The sequence below is a fragment of the Ambystoma mexicanum genome, chromosome 2p (genome assembly GCF_040938575.1).
Source record: "Ambystoma mexicanum isolate Mex_15411 chromosome 2p, UKY_AmexF1_1, whole genome shotgun sequence".
Classification (NCBI taxonomy): domain Eukaryota; kingdom Metazoa; phylum Chordata; class Amphibia; order Caudata; family Ambystomatidae; genus Ambystoma; species Ambystoma mexicanum.
In genome coordinates this window covers 1,369,693,931-1,369,708,271 of record NC_090923.1, presented here as the reverse complement: position 1 = coordinate 1,369,708,271, position 14,341 = coordinate 1,369,693,931, and positions in this window count along the sequence as shown.

Here is a 14,341-nt window from a genome sequence, read left to right as displayed (position 1 = left end):
AGCTGTACACTGTTTGATTTGTTATTCATTATTTTAGTGCACAGAATATTTCAAAAGTACTGTTTATTGTTTGGCTGTAGGTATAATAAACAAGTCATAGTGACTTTCTTTCCTGGCAGTTTTTGAAATCAAGAATTACTTTAGCTGCCTGATATTCAGTACTGGGGAGGTTATGATGAATTGTAGCATGTGTCACCTTTCTTTCTTGCCCGCTATCTTGCAATTTAGAATATTTCCCTATAATACATCAATGGGCCAATTCAGAAAATACCAGATATCACAAAATAGCTCTGGGGATGCAATATTTTTTACAGGCTTTATTCACAAAGGTGACCTGCCCATTTCATAAAGGCTGTGCTCCATTGCAAATGGTGCACTGGTCAGTTCTTTCAGTACATTAGTATTATCACTAATGTACTGAGAAGTTCTGAGGACCAACATGACTGCTGGTAGTGCATTTCACTATAATGGGTGTTAAATGGCATACCGTAGAGAATTCCCCAAAAACAAAAAAACACATTTCCATCATTGTATGAGGGATAGAAACACTAGTGGGACAGCAAGAGTTCACACTGAAAATGCCTTGTTTAGAAGGGTCAGATATGTATGCTTTGCAGAGTCCTTTGAGCCTGTCCCAAACAAGCTATGGGCAGAGATGTGGATTTTCCTTGCATTGAAAAGTGTGTACCATGTGTGAATACAGATGTGCTTCCCTTGGTGGAGAAACCACCCCACTAATCACCAAACATATGCAATTATGCTACATTATTCAGAGGGGATCAGACTGAAATTGAAATCTCCACACAGATGGTGCCCTATGATATTTAATTTCCCACATGGATGGTGTGTGATAAAGTTGACATGGATGGTGTGTGATAAAGTTAAAGTCCCCACAGAAGTGGTGGTTCTTGATGTTGTAGTCCACACTGGGATGGTGTGTGATGATACTGAACTGCCCACTGAGAGGGTGCATGATGATATTGAATTCCCCACTGGGATAGTGTGTGATGATCTTAAACTCTTCCAGAGATGGTGCATGACAATATAGAGATTTCTGCAAATATGGGTGTCATTCTTTATTTATTGGACATTTGTATGGCCCCTATACGTGCTTCCAGGTGCCACAAGACAATATGGCGGCTGAGGGTACATGGGAATCATGAAAGTAGAACAACAAAAATTGTTATATTGGTCTTGTGACGATCCTACTGTTCAAGTGCTTGAAAAGGTAGTAAGTGCATGGGGCAAGGTGATAGAGGGATTAGTGTGATATGGGCCAAAACAGCAAGTGCCACAGGGAAAGGGAGGATGAATGCAGTGGACGGGGAGGGCTAGGTTGGGCTAGTCTGGGAAAGGGAGACTAAGGGCAAGTACTGGCAAAGGATGCTGAGTGGACTGGAAGGGGACGGGACCAGGCTCCAGTCACAGCGGAAGAGGGAGACTTTGCACAGGACGGGCAGAGGGAAGGAAGAGGAGAAAAGGAAAGTCTTGAGAAGTTTCCAGAACTTAAGAAGATCCGGCTCAAGTCTGAGGGCGGGAATGAGGTCGTTCCAGAGGAAGGAGCCAGCCTAAGTAAGGGATCTACCTCCCATTCTCCGCCTGGGAAACATTTGACCTGCAGAGAGTTGGAGCCATAGGATCAAAGGGCTCTGGGTGGGAGGTATTTAGGGATAGAAAGCTGGATGTAAAGAGGTCCCAGGCTCCAGATAGCCTTGTGTATGATGCAAAGAGTCTTGAATTTGATCCCTGCAGTCACCAGGAGCCAGTGGAGAGATTTTAGGGCTGGAGAGATGCGGTCCTTAACACCAAGGATAAGTCTTACAGTTCGATTCTGGATTAGTTGAAGGGAGTAAATGGAGGAAAGAGGCAGAGGCTGTTGCTGTAGTCTAGCCTAGAGAGAACCAGGGCTCTGGAGATATTGAGCTTCTAGGGGAAGGCAAGGAAAGGTAGAATGACCCTGAGAAGGTGGAGCTGAAAGTTGGACTTCTTGGCAAGGCCCTTGATGTATAGAGAGAGAGAGAGAGAGAGAGAGAGAGAGAGATGAGTAAAAGATAATCCCAAGGTTTTTTGCCTCAAAGGTGGGTGAGGGGAGGGGACCCAAGGAGTCATGCCAGAGAGTGGGAGGGAAACAAGGAGCAGGCATCCCAATGAGAAGGATCTCTGTTTTGCTACCATTAAGGCAGAGGTCATTGGCGGAGCACCATGACTGAATAGCAGTCGGGCAGTCAGGTATAAAGGAGGAGGAGGTAGAGGATTGCAGCTTGAAAGAGAGCTGTGTGTCATCTGTATTCCACTGGAAATGAGGGGAGAAAGAGGAGATCTGGTGGGCCATGGTGACAGGATAGAGCCCTGAGGGATTCCATAAGTAGAGAGTGTGGTGGATAAGAGAAAAGGACCCATTTGCACTTGGGAAGGTCTGGTTGAAAGGAAGGAGGTAAGTCATGCCAGTGCCCTGTCCGTGATGCCAAGGGTATCATGGATAAGGTTTATGAGGATGGAGTGGTTGATTGTGTCAAAGGCAGAAGAAAGTTTAAGGAGGGTCAGAACAGAGGGGAGTGTTAGAGTCCAAGTTAGAGAGTAGGTCTTTATGTTGAAGCCGCCATAAAGATGAGGTGTCATGATTTGGAGGTTCCCACAAATATGGCATAGGATGACAATGTCCCAACGTTAATAGTGTCTGATGGTTTGGAAGGCTCCACTAGTCTGTTGTGGAGGATTTTAAAGGCACTATAGGGATGGTACATGATGATATTGAAGTTCACAAAGATTAGGAATGTCATTATATTGAAGCCTGTGAGGGTGTCCTCACTTCTTTCCCCAATATATCCTCCTCCTAGGTGGTCAAGGAAAGGCCATTGCTTTTGTATCATGACCCTGTGGGTTGGATATGTGAGTGCGAAACACCTGGGTGGAGGAGACCTGGGGAGTGGAGATGATGCGCCCATCGGTGAGACATGGTATCCCCCATTTCTCTTTCCAGTGAACTTAAAACCCCCCTGGTCTTTGTAGGTTACTGTTGGTCCCATCCCTATCTTTCCCATAGATAATTTCCCTGTAGACATCATTCAGGTACTGGGAAGGGGAAGTGACACCACAGAGACATAAATCCTCTTTATAATGACTCTTGCATACAAAGACATCACTTTAGTACCAGGAAAAGGAAGAGGCATCAAACACAGAAGAAAGGCTTTGGTTGGACACTTAGCGGTCTAGTCTTTTGGCATTGTAATTGATGCCTGGATCTTTAAATCCAGGATGCGATGGCACAAGAGGGACTTCTGTCTCCCTGTGGGAACAAGGCGTGACCTCTTTCCTTTCCAATCGACCCGCCCAGGTCCAACTGGGGTCCTTCCTCTCTGACATCTTTTTCCCCACCTGTGGTGTCCCCCAGGGATCTAAACTCTCTCCCTGGCTGTTCAACCAGTATCTGGCACTCCTTGCCCACCGCATCGCCGCTCTCTGCCCCAACTTTCAGTGCTATGCAGATGATACCCAGCACATTTTCAAGCTACCCTCGGCCTCCTCCTCTCCTTCCCTCATCTCTGACTGTCTTTCTGCTATCCAGGAATGGCGTGCCGCCAATAACCTCTGCCTTAATGCCAGTAAGACTGAGATTCTACTCATCGGCACACCCACTCCCTCCTTCCCTGCAGCTCTCTGGCCAGCCTCTCTTGGCCCTCTTCCTGCTCCTACCTGCAAGGCAAAAAACCTCGGGGTCATCTTCGACTCCACACTCTCCTTCTCTCCTCATATATCTAACGTCTCTAAGAAGTCACACTACCAGCTGCACCTCCTCAGAGGTATTCTTCCCTTCCTCTCCTTCCCCCAGAAGCTCACTGTCTCCCGAGCCCTGGTTCTCTCAAAGCTGGACTACTGTAACAGCCTCTATCTTAATCTGCCTGCTTCCACTCTCCGCCCTCTGCAACTCATCCAGAACAGAACTGCGAGACTTGTCCTTGGCCTCAAGCCCAGGGACCGTATCTCTCCAGGATTGAAATCTCTACACTGGCTCCCAGTGGCTGCGAGGATTAAGTTCAAAACCTCCGCATTGTCCACAAGGCCTTCTGGGGCCTCGGGCCTAAATACCTTCAACTCTCTCTTCCTAAATATCTTCCTTCCCGAGCCCTTCGCTCATCCGTCTCCAACTCCCTCAGGGTTAGCCGCTTCTCGAAGCAACGAGCTGGGGGTAGATCTCTCTCCGCGGCAGGGGACCCCCTCTGGAACAGCCTTCCTGCCTCCTTGAAACTTGAGGAGAACCATCTCCGGTTCCGGAAGCACCTCAATACCTTCCTCTTTGCCTCTTCTTTCTCTCTCCCTCTCCCCTCCTACATCCTTCACTGAAACTGCACTGAATCTGCAACTGGGCCACTCTCACCGACCTCGGTCCTGGGCCCAGCCACTCTCCACTTGCACTGCCTCCCTGGCAACCTCTGCACTGCGGTCTGTCTCTGTATCCCTACAGCCCCCCCTTCCCAGCACTTGTCTGCACTTACTTTGCACTTGCCACCAGCTGGCCCTATTTCTTTATTTATTTTATTCTACTTACTTGTACTGCACTTCCCCCTTCCCCTTTCCCCTTGCACTTTTCCCTCCCCCTACCCCTGCACTTGCGCGATCTGAATGACACCTGGCCTACTAGGATCGTTGTCTGTCTTCCCCTTGTTTCCCCCCTCCCTGCCTCGTCGCACCTTGAAACACTTGTGTATAGGCACTTTACAAATGCCATATCATATCATAATGCCATATCATATCATATATCATATCATATCAAGGCGGGAAATGAGAGGAGAAGCGGAGACCCGGAGAGGCAGGAAATGGAGGAGCGGAAACCGGAGAGAAGCCAGGTCGAGACTCACGAGCAAGCCGGGAGAAGTGGAACTGACGTTGTGGGAAGCTGCAGAGACGCCAGGAGCGGAGAGCAGCTCCCTGGGCATTTGCATCTGCAGGATCGCGAGGACAGTGCTTACCAGTGCTCCAGGCAAGGCAGCAGCGTGATGCGAGTTCTGTCGAGGAGGTGTCAAACACCAGATTCTAGACATCCACAACACAGAATGCGTATTTGTCACACACTACATTCACCCAGGACCCACCCACAGGCGTACCCACAACATAAGGTCATTGGGGAAGGATCCAGCCAGTCTGGTCGGCACTTCCCCACACTACCATATATGGAACTTCCACCCAACAGCCAGTCAGGGGGAAGGGACAGAGTCAGGACTTCCCGGGACTTTAGGAAGATCATGGTAACAGGTGATGGAGGGCAAGAGGCTATGGGGGCCATCTTGTCTCCATCAGGAATCTACCGATTCCAATGACAGGGTCTGGGCATCCCAAAATGGAGGACGCTCAGGGCACCAGTCAATTCAGTACAGAGCTGCCACCAGCCCGTAGCCTGCTCTGTGGGCCACACACAGGTGCCCAAAAACATACACTAGGGGCACAGGGTTGTACCCCCACCCATGGGTGCCATAAGGTGGGAGCTGCACCGACAGGAGTCCCACATGAACGCCTGTGTGGAAAACACGACAGAACACACGATTAAAAAGCAGTAAAGGACAAGGATACGGAGGCCCTGTCCCTCTGACGCATTTCCAGCATCACAGTCCCCCCCACCCCCAGACGGAGGTTAGGGTTGCCTAATCGCCCACGAGATAGACACCCTCATCCAGACGGTCAACATACCTTCTGGAAAGGCCATCTTCATTATCATGACTTTTCCCTGGTCTATGCTCTATGGTGAAGTCTACCCCTTGCAGGCTAATGGACGACCTGAGCAGTTTCGGGTTCTCACCCTTCATCTGCATAAGCCACTTTTGGGGCTTATGAGCTGTTTGGACCTTGAAGGTAGACCCGGTAAGGTAGGGCCTAAAATGCCTGAGGCTCCAAACTATACTAAAACATTCCTTTTCAACAGTAGCCCACCTAAGTTCTCTACCCTTGAGTTGTCTACTGATGAATATGATAGGATGTTCCCTTCGTTTGTCATCTAACTGGGACAAGACAGCTCCAATTCCAGTGTCGCAGGCGTCATTTTGAACGATAAAGGGCTTGCTGTAATCAGGCGCACACAACACAGGTGCCCTACACAGACTTTCATTCAAGCCATCAAAGGCCCTCTGACAGTCTTCAGTCCAATTAACCTTCCTAGGCTGTTTGGGTGAAGTCAGAGCTGTCAGGGGTGTAGCTATGGTTCCATAGTCTTCCATGAAATTGCAATAATACCCAGTGAGGCCCAAAATGGCTCTCACCTGGGGTTGAGTAGTGGGAGTCTCCCAGTCATGTACATCCTGTACTTTACTGGGGAGTGGTTGGATTTGACCCCCTCCTAACTCATGACCAAGATACGTGACTTTCCCCTGAGCTATCTGGCACTTGGTGGCCTTGATAGTGAGGTTAGCCATTTTCAAGGCCTGCAACACCTTATCCTGATGTGTCAAATGCTCTTCCCAGGTAGAACTGTAGATGGCTATGTCGTCTAATTAGGCCACACAAAAGGCTTCCAGCCCACTGAGAGCATGATTGACCAATCTCTGGAAGGTGGCAGGGGCATTCTTCAAGCCAAAAGGCATGACCCTCAACTGGTAGAGTCCCTCGGGTGTTGAGAACACCATCTTTTCCTTGGCATGGTCCGTCAGAGCTATTTGCAAATAGCCTGAGGTAAGGTCAAAGGTGCTCACAAATTTGGCAGCACCTATGGTGTCCACAAGCTCATCAGCCCTGGGCATAGGTGCGTGTCAGTTTTGTTGACGGCATTGACTCCTCAGTAGTGCACACCGAACCTCCAATCCTTGGTACCTGCCTGGGAACTTGCCTTGGGGAAAAGGACCACGGGACTGGACCAGGGACTGGTTGAGGGTTCAATAACACCCAGATCCACCATCTTGGCGACCTCAGCCTGAATGTGGTTCTTAACTTTATTTGACATACAGTAGCACCGGCTTTTGACAGGCACACTGTCACCAGTGTCAATTTCGTGCCTACATCACAGTGTAAGGCCTGGTGTCAGTGAAAACAGAGAGGCATACTGCTGGAGGCCCTCTGCTGCTCTGTCGTCAGATCGGGAGAGAGATGTATTCCCTCCACTGAGCCATCCTGAGGGTTGCTATGCAGCAAATCGAGAAGGGGCTGACTCTCATCCTCTTCTTGCTCTGAAGCTAGCAAGAGACATGAGACTTCTACTCGCCTGTCGAAAACTTAAGCCTGTTAACATGCAATACCTGAGGGGCTACGCCAGGGACTCCCATGTCAACCAGATAATTGACTTTGCGCTTCTTGGAGATGATCCTGAAGGGTCCAGTCTACTTGTCTGCCAAAGCTCTAGGCTTGGTAGGCTCCATCACAAGGATTTCCTGTCCCGGAGTCCAATCCACTTGCGAGGCTTTAAGGTCATGCCAGTACTTATTCAATTCCTGGCTGGCCGTGAGATACGCTGTTGCCTGACCCATCATCCGTGTCAACCTCCGTCTGAGGCCTAACACATAGTCCCCCACTTGCTTGGCGGGACCTGGAAGGGTGGCCTCCAAACCTTCTCTGATCAAGGCAAGGGGCCCCCTCACGGGATGTCCAAAGAGTAACTCAAAGGGGCTGAAACCAACACCCTCTTGAGGTACCTCTCTGTAAGCAAACAGCAGGCATAGCAGGAGGAGATCCCATTTTCTCGTTAGGGGCTTTTCCAAAGCACCCAGCATGCCCTTGAGAGTTTTATTAAATCTCTCAACCAGACCAATGGTCTGTGGATGGTAAGAGGTGGAGAACTTATAGGTTACACCGCACTCTTTCCACATGGTTTTCATGTAACTAGACATGAAGTTGGATCCTCGGTCAGAGACAACCTCCTTAGGGAATCCAACACGGGTGAAAATGCCCAGGAGAGTCCTGGCAACCACCTTGGTAGTAACAGCCAGAAGGGCTATATCCTCAGGGTACCTGGTGGCATGATCAACCAAGACCAGGATGAACCGATGCCCACCTGAGGTGGGAGGGGTCATGGGGTCTGACAAAGTCGATACCCACCCTCTCAAATGCTGTGCCAACCACTGGCAATGGCTGCAGTGGGGCAATGACACTGCCTCCAGTCTTGCCAGACAACTGACAAGTTGGGCAGGTCCTGCAGTGCGACTCCACTTCTTCTCCCATCCGGGGCCAGTGGTAATGGGCAGAGAGACTCTGCTTAGTCTTCTTGGTACCAAGATGACCAGCTAAGGGCACCTCATGTGCCAACTGCAGCAGGAAGGGCCTGTAAACCTGGGATACCACCAACCTCTTGAGGGCACCAGGTTCAGGCTTAGTGGACTCACTAACAAGGAGCTCACCCTCCCAATACATCTGGAATGTCCTAGGCACTTCTCCTGTGCCTGGGACAGGGTCTGTTTCCTCAGACCCTCGAGAGAACGGCACTCTCTCTGTCCCTTACAGAAGTCTGCCCGTGAGGGTCTCCCTTCAGCTAGCAAGCATTGAAGGTCGGGTGGTCCTTCCGGTTGAGTACCTCTCCCACAGGAAAGTCTTCTGGCTCGTCTCCCACTGGAGCCTGGATCCCAATGGGTGCTGTCGGAACAGCAGGAAGGAAGAGCTGCACCGCCAGGAGTCCCACATGAACTCCTGTGCGGAAAACAAGACAGAACACAGGATAAAAATCAGTAAAGGACAAGGATACGGAGGCCATGTCCCTCCGATGCATTTCCAGCATCACAGAGGGAAGCCCTCGATGGGACCAGTGACAATGGCCTTGTGAGAACGGGGTATTCACAACTTTCATCTCTGTCCCCAGTATCCTTCCAACCCATTCAGTTTCCTGTGGCCCCTCACACCTCTATCTATTTCTGTAGAGTAGAGGATTCCATGCACAAAGATCATATTTGAATGAGGAAGAGGGAGGATTAGCCACGAGGAGTGCATACCAGTACTGACAGGAAGAAGATCAGGCAAGAAGGCATAAGCCCACTGCAGAACCGACATACGCAGTACAGTCTGCTAAAACCCACATCGGTCATAAAAAGGGAAGAAATACTGTGTACATTGTCAAGCCTGCCCTCGAGGAGCGAGGAACCAGACGCTGCTTTCATGGCGAGAGACCGAGGGAAAGATAGCAAGACGCTGCCAGGAAGGGACAGATGTCTCCAGCAGTTCTGAGGAGAAGCAACTTGTCCGGAAACGTGGAGAGAGGAAACCTGACCGGTGAAAGCAACATCAGAGAAACAAGCACAGCCAAGGATGCTAGTGAGAGCGTGTCACTGCAAAGCCGCCGAGAGCAGATCACTGAAAGCCAAAGCAGCACAGAAGCCACACTCCATTCCCAGGATGGACCAGAGACCGCAACAGCATTTCGCCATGGTAACAAAAGGGTCAGGCCATCTGGTGGGACGTGAAGGCTACCCATAAGATAGAAAAGAACATTGCAATACGCAAAGGTCAAGAAAAAAGGGATATACAACCAAGTGAGGAAACAAAAGCCAACTTTACAAAGTACCCTAAATTGAACAGTACCTGGCAGGAGAGTACACCAGGTCTGTTCAATGGGACATTGAGAAAAGCAGGGGTAGTGAACCCACAAACGAATAACAAACAACTTGTAGAAATAAGAAGTGTTGTAAAGTAGCCTATGTGGGACAGTACCTGGCAGGAGAGTACACCAAGTATGATGAATTGGATATTGGGTGAAAAATGGAGAGAACCCCAAACATAACACAGCAGGGTCTGGGACCCATGTGAGGGCAGGTGACCTCTACAGAAGTGGAATCCTGGGGTCAAGGACCCATACAAGATCGAAGGAACGCACAGGCAAGGGCTTGGGGCCCAGAAAAAATTGAGAAGACCCTAAGGCAACCCAGGAGAACCTGGGGCTCAAATAAGAAAGATAGAAAGAGAAGTGCAAGAAGTTGTATCAAGGGGTCAGGTACCCACTAACAAAGGAAGAGACATTTTTTGGAACTCCAAGATATTTATTCAAGTCTGGCAGATAGTGCACCAGACTTAATGCAACAATCTTTGAGCTGGAGAAAAGAGAATACTAAGGGACTTACCTCCTTGAAACTTGGAAAATACGTTTTATTGATCAAAAGGGTCTAGAGTGAAGTCTGGCAGGATAATGAACCAAACTTCATACTTCATTTATGTATGGAGGAGAAGAATAAGAAGCAGAGACTCCCCCTTGAAACTTGGGAACTTTGTTTATACTCACTGTGTTTACTCATTAAGAATGGAAAGTTGTATGTCTACATCCAGAAAGTGAGAATCTCCCTCTGGATCAAGAAGACACCCAGTTTTTCCTTAGTTCGTTGGCATAAGGGACATAAATACGTTTGGACACAGGATGGTGGTCATCTTGCTTTTCACCACATCCTGAGTCCTTAATGTTTTGTTTGAGCCATTGCAACCCTTCATAGAACTGGGCAAGGTAGATTTTTCCTTTTTGTTTTATAATAAATGTCTTTGCCAACAAGCAAGCCACCACTGTGTCAGACTCGTACTTCTGCTCCCTTACATTGGTGTGTCACGATGTGAAATTACCACTGAAGATTTGTCATGGTTTGGATGCAGACCATGATGTGTGATGATGTTCAAGTTTCCACAGAGATATGTGATGTTTTTAATATCCTCACAGTAATGATACATGATGTTTCTACATCACAGCAGGGATGGTTTTGAATGATATTGGAGTCTATGGGCCTCATTACACGGATGGCGTTAAGGATTTACCGGTACCGGTAAAATACCGGTACCGGTAAATCCTTACCGCCTTACTACGAGGTCCCTTTGCGGGTTGGGGGATTTAACGCCTGCTTTTTGCAGGCGTTAAAATCCAACCCGCTAAGGGACCTCGGAGCTAATTACGGCACCGCAAAATTGCGGTGCCCTAATTAGCGCCTTCCTCATTCCCATAGAGCCCTATAGGGCAGAAATGGGAATGGGGAAGGGCAATGGTGGAAGGGGGGATTTACCGCCCCTCCAACCTTGGAATGGGGCGGTAAATCCCCTTTCCGCCAAGGCGGTGCCGGTATTTTCATGAATATTTGCCCAGCTCAAAGTGAATTTGCACTGCGGAAAAGTGACTTTGCGCTTCCAACACAACCCCTGATTCATGGAACTGTGCAAAAATGACTAAGCGCTGACTTTGCCCAGCAAAAATACACTTTGCACCGTTGCATGAATCAGGGTTTGTGTCGGCAGTGCAAAGTCACTTTTCAGAAGTGCACATTCATTTTGAACCAGGCAAATATTCCATGAATCGGGCCCTTCATTATTATACTGCAATCCTTACACGGTCTAAAATAATATTAAAGAATGCACAAAATTGATGTTCATTTGTGTTAACCATACCAAATGGATATTTTGTTATGATGTTTGGATCCCCAACAGAGGTAGTATTTCATTATATTGAAGTTCCCAAACGAACAATATCTCAAAATGGATGTTGCTTGGTGATAGTAAAAGCATTAGTGGTTTCTAGTCACCTGGCCACGAGGGTCTCCTCCCCAGCAGGGAGAGCTTCCTAGTTCCTGGCATGCACAGTGGAGATGTGCTCAAAGGCGCCTCCATCTCTGCTGCAAAAGAAATAATGATTTCCTTTGTGGCTCGGGGCGGAGGAGCTCTGGGGCCAGGCAAATGGAAACCAGTGATGCTTTTACTGTCACCACATCCATGGGGCCTCCATCTCCTGCTGCAAAACAAATAGTTATGTATTTCCTTTGCAGTGCGAGCTGGAGGAGCGAGGGTGCCTCCATCTCGCGCCACAAAAGAAATAATTTCTTTCTGAAGTCCTAGATGCATGCACTTGAACATCAGAAAGAAGTGATTTCTTTCTGAAGTCCTGCTCTCCCCCCCAGAACATGGTGTGGCAAGGTCCCTCCCCCACAACATGGGAACTGCCGGGTCCCCCACTATGGCAATGACACCACAGGTTAATAGGATTACATGTTAGGGGGCAAAGTAGTTCTGTGTTATGTGAAGGCATCATGAATTAAGAAACAGATAACAGATTCACTTTTCTAAAATCAATGTTTTGGGAGTAAGCTGCAGCGTAAGCTTCAGTTCTTGGCGTTGCATTCTGTGATGGTGTGCCCACTGGAGCAGTCTCCCTTCTGTGTTCGTTGGAAGAGGGTTTTTTTTTTTACAAATACTAACCCCTAGCGCATAGCCAGCGGAGTAAGCTGCAGTTTGTGGCTTAGTGGCTCAACAATGGGTCAGGTAACTGTGAGTTAGGGGGAGCAGCCTTGTTGTACTGGAAGTTGCTAATATTATGCGCCATAAGTTGCCTGCTGCTTTCTTTGATCTCCTTGGTTTCACCCTTTGGATATGAACATTTATGATCTGCGGTCACGTTTGAGCCCCCGGCTGAAGCATTTCTCTGCTCTCTCTACTACTCGTGAGAGGATTCTACCTTCCAAAAAGGCCCTGGTTGTGACACAGCAATTGAAGCAGTTGTCTGTTTCCCCAGTGACAGCAGTGAGTGATTCACGCTCCATGCGGAACAACATGAGCGCGAGATCTTTGAGGTCAAAGAGGTCTTTGCTCCTGTTAGAGGCTGCCACGATAGTAAACAGCTTTGACCCGGTAATTACATCTCTGGCGTGGAGAGATTTGATGTTGGTGAGATCTCCAGGTTAAGGGTTTTTGTGACACCGTTTCTCTAGGGATCTGATTGAGAATTTGTTGGAAGTAAGCTCAGGGGTGTAACAAGGGACGGATGGTTTGGTTTTAGCGTGGTTGATTTTTAAGGGGGCATGAGTGTCCGACGGCTTTATAGCAGAATTGTTGAATAATTCTAGGATGGCTGATGTATTCCCTGTGGTGGGGAAGTCTGCAGTTTCCTTCTAGCTTATTTTACCGGGAAGGTTTTAGAATGGGTGGTGCTAGGTGAGTGAGCATTTAGCCTGAACTTTGTGGGCCATAGTCGAATGAGTGATCGATTGTGGGATGTCAGCATTGTCAGATCAGTGAGATAGGGTCTGTGCAGGTTATGACAGTGGATGATGTAAAGACCAAGGGTGTCATTACGAGGTTGGAGGTAAGTAACTGTCTTTACCGGCATGGAGCAAATATTGTGTCCATGTAGGTAAGAGCCGCTAATAGAGGGCTACTACGACTTCGCAGGCACGAGCTATGCGCCATGCCGGTAAAGACATTACTGGCATGCTGCTAAAGTCCCGAAAATGGACCTTAGCAGCATCATGTATAGCGCAGATTGCACTACCGGCATGAAGCAAGACAGCATTAGCGGTCACCACTAATAGCGGTGACCGCTATCAGCGGTGAAGCGGAACCGGAAGTAGCGTCATTGCACAGGAACAGGAAAGAGCACGGCGGCCATCTTTAAAAGCCCAATCCATTGCGTCCTCAGCAGCCAGGACCTGTAGTATACTGCTGTGTGGCAAAATCAATCCACAACAACAATACTATAATCAAAGCTGTGAAAAAGGGCATCTCCCGCCAGCGCAAGGAGCACTTTAATGAAGATGAGCTAACCATGCTTGCAGAGATCCTGGCAGAGAATGCCGATGTGTTTGCCCAGAGCCTCAAGAGGGAGGCTGTCATCAGAAAGAAGCAGATCTGGGCACTAGTGGCAGAAAAAGTCAGCGCGGTTGGCAACACCCCCTGCAAAACTAAGGACTGCAGGAAGAGGTGGAATGACTTGCGCCTGCGAGGCTGCAACATCCTCTCGGCCAACAGGAGCCAGGCCATGGCAACTGGCGGAGCAGAAAGCTCTTCCATTAAGCTGTCCCGGTGGGAGGAGATATGTACAATCCTCATTGGCATGGAGGCCATTTAAGGCGTTGGTGATATGGAGTGTGGCGCAACATCATCGGCAGAAGTAGGTGAGTGTCCTAAGAAAACACTGTGATGCATAGTCAAATGATAGTCCACCAATGTGTCTGTCTGAAGAGGCAAGCCATGCCCTAATACACACACATTCCAAGCCGACTTGTTGTCCGCAGTACAGACACATGTAGATGCCTGCAGCAAGACAATGCCATACCTTACACAAACCACACCAAGTTGTTAATGGCATAAATCACAATGCATGCAGCCCACACAAATATGCATGTCACATAGCATATGTCTGCCCCAACATGAGTGAGCCCGACGGATGCCTGCATTACCCACCCATATAGCAAGCAACGTGATCATCCAAACACCACTGCCTATTACCCTCTATTGTGTAGATGAGCAATTATACAAATGTATGCATGATGCTTCTCAAACCATCACTCATGCCGTCCCTCTCTTCAACCCACACAGGCTCAGATCATGACAGCGAGGCCCGGAACTAACCTCTACAGCCGACCACACCCCGTAAGAGGGCCTGGGATGAAGACAACAGGCCTTCCACCTCAAAAGCCCAAGA